We start from the raw sequence: 10,986 nt of genomic DNA, 5'->3' as shown, positions 1-10,986 counted from the left end.
AAGCTCAGAGTGGAAATCCAAACCTTCAGACAAAAGGAAGGAGAATCCCTCTATGAAGCTTGGGAAAGATACAAGCAACTGATCAAAAGGTGTCCTACTGACATGCTTCCAGAGTGGAGCATCATAAGTATATTCTATGATGGTCTGTCTGAGTTATCAAAAATGTCATTGGACCATTCTGCAAGAGGATCTCTTCACGTGAAAACCCCTGCAGAAGCTCAGGAACACATTGAAATGGTTGCAAATAACCAGTTCATGTACACCTCTAAGAGGAATCCTGTGAACAATGGAACGCTCCAGAAGAAGGGAGTTCTTAAAATTGATACTCTGAATGCCATATTGGCTCAGAACAAAATATTGACTGAGTCAATATGATTTCTCAGAGTCTGAATGGATTGCAAGCTGCATCCAACAGTACTAAAGAAGCATCTTCTGAAGAAGAAGCTTATGATCCTGAGAACCCTACAATAGCAGAGGTGAATTACATGGGAGAACCCTATGAAAACACCTATAATCCTTCATGGAGAAATCATCCAAATTTCTCATGGAAGGATCAACAGAAGCCTCAACAAGGCTTCAATAATAATGGTGGAAGAAATAGGTTTAGCAAAAGCAAGCCTTTTCCATCATCTTCTCAGTAACAGACAGAGAATTCTGAACAGAGTCATTCTGGCCTCGCAACTATAGTCTCTGATCTATCTAAGACCTCTCTAAGTTTCATGAATGAAACAAGGTCCTCCATTAGAAATTTGGAGGTACAGGTGGGTCAGCTGAGTAACAAAATTACTGAAACTCCTCCCAGTACTCTCCCAAGAAATACAAAAGAAAATCCCAAGAGAGAGTGCAAGGCCATAACCATGACAAACATGGCCGAACCTGGAGAGAGTGAGGAGGACGTGAATCCCAGTGAGAAAAGCCTCATGGGACATCCTCTGGACAGAAAGGAGTTCCCCTTTGAGGAACAAAAGGAATCCGAGGCTCATACAGAGACCATAGGGATTCCAGTGAACTTCCGTCTACCATTCATGAGCTCTGATGAATATTCCTCCTCTGAAGAGGATGAAGACATCATTGAAGAGTAAGTTGCTAAGTATCTAGAAGAAATCATGAAGCTGAATGCCAAGTTGTTTGGTAATGAGACTTGGGAAGATGAAACCCCCTTATTCACCAATGAACTGAATGCATTAATGAGGCAGACATTACCTCAGAAGAAACCGGATCCCGGAAAATTCTTCATACCTTGTACCATAGGCACCATGACCTTTGAGAAGGCTTTGTGTGACCTGGGGTCAGGGATAAACCTCATGCCATTTTCTGTAATGAAGAAACTGGGAATCTTTGAGGTTCAAGCTACAAGAATCTCACTAGAAATGGCAGACAAATCAATGAAACAGGCGTATGGGCTAGTAGAGGATGTGCTTGTGAAAGTTGAAGGCCTCTACATCCCTGCTGATTTCATAATCTTAGACACTAGGAAGGATGAGGATGAATCCATCATCCTTGGCAGACCCTTCCTAACCATAGCAAAAGTTGTGATTGATGTTGACAGAGGAGAGTTGGTCCTTCAGTTGAATGCGGACTACCTTGTATTCAGAACTCAAGGTTCTCCTTCTGTAACCATGGAGAGGAAGCATGAAAAGCTTCTCTCAATACAGAGTCAAACAAAAACCCCACATTCAAACTCTAAGTTTGGTGTTGGGAGGCCACAACCAAACTCTAAGTTTGGTGTTGAGAGGCCCCAACCCTGCTCTGATTATCTGTGAAGCTCCATGAGAGCTCACTGTCAAGCTATTGACATTAAAGAAGCGCTTATTGGGAGGCAACCCAATGTTATTTAATTATATCTATTTATTTTCCATTGTTATTTTATGAGTTCTTTAGGTTGATGATCATGTGAAGTCACAAAAACAACTGAAAAATAAAAAACAGAATGAAAAACAGCATTAAAAACAGCTCACCCTGGAGGAAGAGCTTACTGGCATTTAAACGCCAGTAAGAAGCATCAAACTGGCGATTAAGGCCAGAAAGAAGCACCAGACTGGCGTTTAACGCCAGAACAGAGCATGTAATTGGCGTTTAACGCCAAGAATGGGAGAAAAGCTGGCGTTAAACGCCAGAAACAAGCAGAAACCTGGCGTTTAACGCCAGAAGTGCACACCAAGGGCGTTTTGCACGCCTAAATGGAGCAGGGATGTTAAGTCCTTGACCCCTCAGGATCTGTGGACCCCACAGGATCCCCACCTACCCCACCTCTTCTTCTCTCCTATTCACACCCTTTCATAACACTCATCCCCAAATACCCTTCACCAATCACCTCCATATATCTTCCCCAAATACTCTTCACCACTCAAATCAATCCACTCTTCCCCAAAAACCCCACCTACCTCCAAATTTAAAAATCATTTTCCTCCCAAACCCAACCCTAATACACGAAACCTAACCTCCACCCACCCCTATATAAACCCCTCAACACTTCTTCATTTTCACACATTACAACTACTACTTCTACCCCTTGGCCGAATACACACTTCCCCTTCATCTCCTCCATTTTCTTCTTCTTCTACTACTTTCTTTCTTCCTTTGCTCGAGGACGAGCAAACATTTTAAGTTTGGTGTGGTAAAAGTGTTGCTTTTTGTTTTTCCATAACCATTAATGGCACCTAAGGCCAGAGAAACCTCAAGAAAGAGGAAAGGTAAGGCAATTCCTTCCACCTCTGAGTCATGGGAGATGGAGAGATTCATCTCAAAGGTCCATCAAGACCACTTCTATGAAGTTGTGTCCAAAAAAAAGGTGATCCCTGAGGTCCCTTTTAAGCTTAAAAAGGGCAAATATCCAGAGATCTGACAAGAGATTAGAAGAAGAGGATGGGAAGTACTCTCCAATCCTATTCAACAAGTCGAAATCTTAATGGTTCAAGAGTTCTATGCAAACACATGGATCACTAGGAACCATGATCAAAGTATGAACCCGAATCCAAAGAATTGGCTTACAATGGTTCGGGGAAAATACTTAGATTTTAGTCCAGAAAATGTAAGGTTGGCGTTCAACTTGCCAATGATGCAAGAAAACGCACGCCCCTACACTAGAAGGGTCAACTTTGATCAAATGTTGGACCAAGTCCTCATGGACATATGTGTGGAAGGAGCTCAATGGAAAGTTGACTCAAGAGGCAATTCGGTTCAATTGAGAAAACCGGACCTTAAGCCTATACCTAGAGGATGGTTGGAGTTCATCCAACGCTCTATTGTAATTTGATGGATCAATTATAGTTTTCATTCTTCTTCTTCTTTCTTTTCTCTTGATTTACTAGAAAGCTTTCGATCTTAAATCAATTGGTTAGTTGTCTTGGAAAAGAAACTCTCCATAATTGGATCTCCTCTGAGCCTTGGAAAAGGGATGAGGAGATCATGCTAGAATTGCTTTCTCATGTTGGATGGATATAGTGACATATAATCCTACCAACACTTTGATTTGGAAATACATGTGGTATAATCAGTGACCATACTTCTTCTCTTCCCATGAGCAATTAAATCAACGAATTGGGCAATTGTTCAAGCTTAGAGAGATTGGGTTGCCAAGGAATTGGGATCCAATCACTTAAGATTGCCAAGTAGATCAATGAATGCATTGATTGAGGAAGAGATGAGAATGAACTTGATCCGGAGAATGCAACATCTCCTAAGCCCAATGAATCCACCATTTCTGATCTTACCCATTCTCTTTACCTTCTGCCATTTACTTTTATGCTCATCTCCCCAAATCCCCATTTAAGATTCTGCATTTTACTTTCTGCAATTTACATTCCGCCATTTATTTCCAGCATTTATATTTTTTGTTATTTGCTTCCCCGCCATTTAATTTTCTGCAATTTCTCCACTCAATTTTGGCTTAGCTCAACTAGAACATCCCTCTAATTAAAGTTGCTTGACCAATCAATCCCTGTGGGATTCGACCTCACTCTATTGTGAGTTTTTACTTGACGACAATTTGGTATACTTGCCGAAGGGAAATTTGTTGAGAGACAAGTTTTCGTGCATCAAGTTTATGGCGCCGTTGCCAGGGATTGATTTTGTATCAACAATGATTAAGTTGGAGGATAACTAGATTGAGCAATTTTCTTTTGTTTTGTTTAATTCCATCTGAGTGATTTACTTTCAGTTTTAGCTATTTTCTTCTCTTTTTCCCTTGCCTGTTTGTTTTGTTTTCTCAATTGTTTACAATTTAGTTCACTAACCCACTAACTGTTTGATACATTGCACCACTCACACTAACAATCTTTCTAACACGAGTAATTTCTTCATTCATTTTCTTTCTTGTTTTTTGCTTTGTTGGTTGTATGATAGGTAGACGAAGCGGGGCTTTAACTTCCTTTGATTCTGAACCTGAGAGGAACTTCCTTATATTAAGGAGGGAAGCAAGAAGGAAGAGAGTCGTTGGTGCTGAGGAAGAGGAAGAGTATTTTGAAACAAACATAGAGGAGAATATGGAGAACCACCATGAAGAAGAAGCTCACAACCATGCCAGAGAAGGCCCAGTAAATCATGCTGGGCAAGAGAGAAGAGTTCTAAGCTCTTACATCAATCCAAACCCAGGAAATTGTGGAAGTAGCATCCAAAAGCCAACCGTACATGCCAATAACTTTGAACTAAAGCCCCAGCTCATCACCCTCGTTCAGAACAACTGTGCATTCGGAGGAAGCGCCCAAGAAGACCCCAATCAACATCTAACCACCTTCCTAAGGATATGTGATACTGTGAAGTCTAATGGTGTTCATCCTGACACCTATAGACTACTTCTGTTCCCTTTTTCACTCAGGGATAAAGCATCTAAATGGCTAGAATCTTTCCTGAAGGAGAGTTTAACAACATAGAAAGATGTGGTGAACAAATTCTTGGCGAGATTCTACCCTCCTCAAAGAATCAACAGGTTGAGAGCTGAGGTACAAACCTTCAGGAAACAAGATGGTGAAACTCTCTATGAGGCATGGGAGAGGTTTAAGGACTTAACAAGAAGGTGCCCGCTAGACATGTTCAATGAATGGGTGCAACTACACATTTTCTATGAGGGTCTTTCTTATGAATCAAAGAAGGCAGTAGACCACTCATCCGGGAGATCTCTAAACAAGAAGAAGACCATTGAAGAAGCCATAAATGTCATCGAGACTATAGCTGAGAATGACTACTTCTATGCTTCTGAAAGGAGCAACACTCGAGGAGTGATGGAGCTGAACCACATGGATGCACTGCTGGCTTAAAACAAGATGATCACCAAGTAGCTGGCTGACCTTACCAAGAAGATGGAAAGAAACCAAGTTGCAGCAGTCACCACCTCATCAGTAGCTCAAGAAGGAGTAAATACAAAGGAAGAGAGTGACCAGAAACAAGCCAACTATATTGGAAACTCACCTAGGTAGGCCCATGATCCATACTCCAAAACTTATAATCCTAGTTGGAAGAACCACCCAAACTTTGGATGGAGAAATCAACAAGATCAAGGCCAAGATCAGAGACGTCACAACCCCAACAACAATGCAATTCACCAACATTCCGCACAGAGATCATATCAACACCCACCCAACAATACCTCTCAACATCCATATTAAAACCAAAATGGCCCTTCTCACCCCTCCAACCTCAACCCACCATCACCATCCGAAGATAGACTCTCCAGAATTGAGACTCTACTTGAAGGTATATACAAGGAAGTCCAAGACAACAGAGTGTTCAAGGATGAAGTGCGAGCTAATATCAAAAACTAGGGAGACACCATCAAGAGGCTGGAGTCTCAAGTGGGATATCTCTCTCAGCAGATTTCCAAGCCTACTGATAGCTTCCCAAGTGACACGGAGAAAAACCCGAAAGGTGAAGCAAGGAAAGTAAGATGGGAAGAATGCAAGATTGTCACTATAAGTGATGAGGGGAGTGTGGAAGAACCAAACAAACCATTAGAACACTCTCGAGATATTCCAGTAGAGAAGCAAGAAGAGAGTGACCAAGAAACCAAACCCACACAGAAGGAGAAGTTAAGGGAGAAGGAGATTCTGAACCCATATGCACCTTTTCCCCAAAGACTCAAGGGGGGTGTAGAAAGGAAAGTGTACTCAAAGTTCCTTGACATGTTTGCATCTCTCCATGTAAACATACCATTCATCAAGGCTCTCCAACAAATGCCCTCATACATTAAGTGTATGAAAGAGCTGCTGACCAACAAAAATTCACTAAAGGGAGGGCAAACAATAGTGATGAATAAGGAGTGCAGTGCTCTCATTCAAACAGAGTTGCCTACAAAAAGGAAGGACCCAGGGAGTTTTCACATCCCTTGTGCTATAGGAGAAACAAGGATTGATAAGGGACTCTGTGACCTGGGAGCAAACATCAACTTAACGCCTTTATCCCTCATGAAGAAGCTTCAGATCAATGAGCTAATGCCCACAGATGTAATCATCAAGTTGGCTGAAAAAACTCAAAAACAAGCAATAGGAGTGGTTGAAAACATGTTGGTGAAGGTTGGAAACTACTTCCTTCCCACAGATTTTGTTATCTTTTAGATGGAATATTGGGAAGACCATTCCTAGCCATAGCCAGAGCACTTATAGATGTGGAGCGAGGAGAGCTGATACTGAGGATACATGATGAACAACTTACCTTCAATGTCTTCAAACTCTCACAAGAAGCAGATCAAGAAAACAAGGAATCAAGGGAGGATTACAATAAGGCACTGGTGGAAGAAACAAGCACTGAAGTACAAATAATACCCCTGGGAATTCCTTTGGTTGACAAACAATACAGTTAGAAGGCACAACAGCTAAGGGAAACCTAAGAGGAGCTAAACCCACCAGAGTCATATGAGACCAGCAACAAAATTTCCCTGGAAAAAGAGGCCACAAGAAGTAGGGTAGCATTAAAAGAAACAAGGAAGAAGGCGCCAAGGGGATGGAGGAACAAGAAGATTCCTACAGAGGATTTCTCTCTAGGGGATGAAGTAATCTCTGCTCATTTCCCAGCTATTCCACCTCATCTCCCCAACATTCCATCTCAGCTACCTCAAGTGTACACCATCAGCAGAATTCTCTCCTTGGAACATGTGGAGATTCTTAATGAAGCCAACGGAGATAGATTCACTGCGAGAGGGGAAGATTTGAGGCATTACCAACCACCCTGACAAATACTAAACGTCAAGCTAATGACGCTAAAAGAGCTCTTCGTTGGGAGGCAACCCAACTTAAGGTAGTTTCCTTTTCATGATTATCTCAATAAAGGCTACAAGTAGTTTTCCCTGTATTATGAGGAGCTAAGTTTGGTGTTGCACACCAAAACAATCCAAGGGTGAATGTGTAATTCTAAGTTTGGTGTTCCACCAAAGATTTCATTTAGAATCACAATACACCCCTTCAATGACAAGTTACCGACTCCAACATACAGGGAAACTACTTGACATGTGTTTAGTTTCTAGTTCATAGATGTTTTCTGAATAAAAGCACATGAGACTCATTGCATGATTTCGATCTACTATAGTAGGCCAGAAAGTAAGTTTGGTGTTCACACACCAACTTAAGTTCAGATAATTATAAGCATACATGTATGTTAACCATGTTGCAAGTGCTTGGGGGAACAAGAAATTTCCAATCATTTTTTTCCAGGAATTCAGTCAATCTCTTAGAATAACTATACGCCATCATCCAAGGAGACAAAGGAGGATGCAAGGGCTATGGATGATGATGACAAGAAAGAAACAAGAAAACAACAAGAGGTTGTATTGCATTTAACTGTTTCTGAATTGGAATGATTAAAGTGGAAGTAGGAATTAGTCCTGTCTCATGAACATTCATATTCTGCTTGTCTCTCCTTAGTGATGTTTCATGTTGCTAGTCTAAGTTTCCTGTTTTCATTTTCATCCTGCTTAAATGTATGCTTGTCCTTTAAGCTAAATAAAAGAAAATGTTATGAAAAACCAGAGTAGAGTTCATCTTATGAAGTAAGTTCTCAGTGTTTGTGGTGTGGTAATGAGTTAGCTAAGTTGGTTCACCAACAAGGTATACAGGCAACTAGATGTTCTGAATCATATGCTTGAAGCACATTCTATGAGACTAGCTAAACAACAAGATCCTAATAAGAAAAAGGAAAAGAACAGTGAGAGTTTGAAAAAAAAAAAGAAAAAGAATAAGAAATAAGGCTAGGCACCAAGGGTTTGAATCTTGAGGGATGTGTCTGTGGTGTTCCTGTGCAAAGGATCTGCTTGGATGAATAAGTTTTCAGGAGTGCTTCATCACTTGGTAACTTGGGTTAACTAACCCGGGATTATCAACTGAAAATCCACTATCAAGAGCAACCTTGCTACAGAACACTTAGTAACCCAAAGAGGTGCTGGACACCAAGGCCTCAAGAAAAGAAAATAACAAACCATATGCCTGTGGTGTGCATGTTTGGGGGAGAGAGACTTGAGGGAGTAGGTCCTTAGGGGTGTTTCAACACCTAGCACCTTGAACCAACTGGTTTGGGAGTGTTGGCTGAAAGCTTATCTTAAAGAGTCGCCCCCTCACAAAGCACCTAGCCTAAGAATGCAATAAACCCTGAAAAGAAGGGGGAGATCAATGAATAAGGATCTCATAGGATGCAATCGAGCGAGTATTCAAGAGCATGATAAGGACCTGAAAACCAGTAAAGGAATGAACCTAAGTTGCTATGCATGAAACCCCATAGACCAAGAACTTGACTTCTATAATAAGGACTTGTTTCTCTTGTTCTTTCATTCATCATTCTTATATTTCAGTACTTGCTTAGGGACAAGCAAGCTTTAAGTTTGGTGTTTCGATGCCAGGACATCTTGGCCAGTTTCACTGACCTTTTTCTTTACTATTTTAGGGTAGTTTCATGCATTTTCTTAGTAAATAAGCAAGTTTTGGCTGAATATACACTTACATCTTGATTCAAGCAGACTTTGTGAACTTTACATGATTTCATGAGAATTATGGATGAATTGAATGATAAAATGGATGATGCATGATCTCATGACTTGAAACAAAGCTTTGATGCACCTTGTTTGTTTGATTTCAGGACAAAGGAGGCAAGGAAGAGCCACGTTAGCAGCCATGTTAGTCTCACTAACGTGACCACTAACGTGGAATGGGAGCAAGCTTGCAACGTTAGTGGTAAAGTTATCACCAATGACGCCTTCGAAAGCCATCATAACCCACGTTAGTTGCTATGTTAGTTACATTAACGTGGGAACTAACGTGGAAGAAAAGAGAAGCTCCAACGTTAATGGTAAAAGTAAACACCACTAACGTTCCAAAAGGCCACACATAGCCACATTAAGAGTCACGTTAATCCAATTAACGTGAACTCTAACGTGGAATAAGAAGAGATCGCCAACGTTAGTGACACTCACCTTTGTCACTAACGCTGGATCAGGCTAAGATTTCCTACGTTAGTGGTCACGTTAAGACCACTAACGTGAATGGTAATGTGGGGCAAAGGATGATATGCCAACGTTAGTGACACTAACCTTTGTCACTAACGTTGGAGATGGTAAGCACACCCACGTTAGTGGTCATGTTAATGCCATTAACGTGAAGCACTAACATGGAAGAAAGGGGCGTTTTGAAGCGTTAGTGACAAAGGTAAGTGTCACTAATGCCCTCGAGCTTTGGCATGCCCACGTTAAACGTGGATCATTAACGTGGAAAAGAGGGACAAGGAGCAGCATTATTGGTAAAAGTAAGTGTCAATAACGCTTGCGAATGGCTAAGAGTCTACATTAGTGGTAACGTTAGTACCACTAACGTTGAAGTTAACGTGGATCAACTGGTTTGGAACGTTAGTGACAAACTTATCGTCACTAACGCTTTCGAACCCAAGTTTATAGTTAACGTCAACGCCACTAACGTCCTAACTAACATCCTACTATGCCTGACTCACATTCTTTCTGCAAGCAAAGCTGAGCCCACTGAATACTGTAACCGCTTCAACTAAAGATCAAGGGCCCATATCCAAGACTTGAAGAGCTAACTAGAAGATCAGAAGAGTAGTATATATAGGGATAGTTTTGAATTAAAGAGGGGATCTGAATTTTGGGAGCTACACTTTGTACATTTTACTTTCTCTGCAACTTCTAGTTTAATTTCAGAATGCACTCTTCTCTATCATCTTCCATTTCCAGAGCTATGAACAACTAAACCCCTTTTCATTGGGTTAGGGAGCTCTGTTGTAATTTGATGGATCAATTATAGTTTTCATTCTTCTTCTTCTTTCTTTTCTCTTGATTTACTAGAAAGCTTTCGATCTAAAATCAATTGTTTACTTGTCTTGGAAAAGAAACTCTCCATAATTGGATCTCCTCTGAGCCTTGGAAAAGGGATGAGGTGATCATGCTAGAATTGCTTTCTCATATTGGACCAAATTGGGGTTTGGATGGATATAGTGACATATAATCCTACCAACACTTTGATTTGGAAATACATGTGGTATAATCAGTGACCATACTTCATCTCTTCCCATGAGCAATTAAATCAAGGAATTGGGCAATTGTTCAAGTTTAGAAAGATTGGGTTTCCAAGGAATTGGGATCCAATCACTTAAGATTGCCAAGGAGATCAATGAATGCATTGATTGAGGAAGAGATGAGAATGAACTTGATCTGGAGAATGCAACATCTCCTAAGCCCAATGAATCCACCATTTCTGATCTTACCCATTCTCTTTACCTTCTGCCATTTACTTTTATGCTCATCTCCCCAAATCCCCATTTAAGATTCTGCAATTTACTTTCTGCAATTTACATTCCGCCATTTATTTCCAGCACTTACATTTTTTGTTATTTGCTTCCCCGCCATTTAATTTTCTGCAATTTTTCCACTCAATTTCTGCTTATCTCAACTAGAACATTCCTCTAATTAAAGTTGCTTGACCAATCAATCCCTGTGGGATTCGACCTCACTCTATTGTGAGTTTTTACTTGACGACAATTCGGTATACTTGTCGAGGAAAA

At 40.8% G+C, this 10,986-nt stretch overlaps 1 non-coding gene across 1 annotated transcript; it reads right to left on the bottom strand.

Annotated features, from left to right (window-relative positions):
* LOC148552943 (small nucleolar RNA R71) lies at nt 1-104 on the bottom strand. Its single transcript, XR_015893389.1, has one exon. It is a non-coding gene; the product is annotated as a small nucleolar RNA R71 (small nucleolar RNA).
* Nucleotides 105-10,986: the final 10,882 nt, after the last annotated feature.

Source organism: Arachis ipaensis, chromosome B7 (assembly GCF_059453495.1).
Source record: "Arachis ipaensis isolate K30076 ecotype BB chromosome B7, ASM5945349v1, whole genome shotgun sequence".
Lineage (NCBI taxonomy): Eukaryota > Viridiplantae > Streptophyta > Magnoliopsida > Fabales > Fabaceae > Arachis > Arachis ipaensis.
This window is presented reverse-complemented; position numbering and strand designations above follow the sequence as displayed.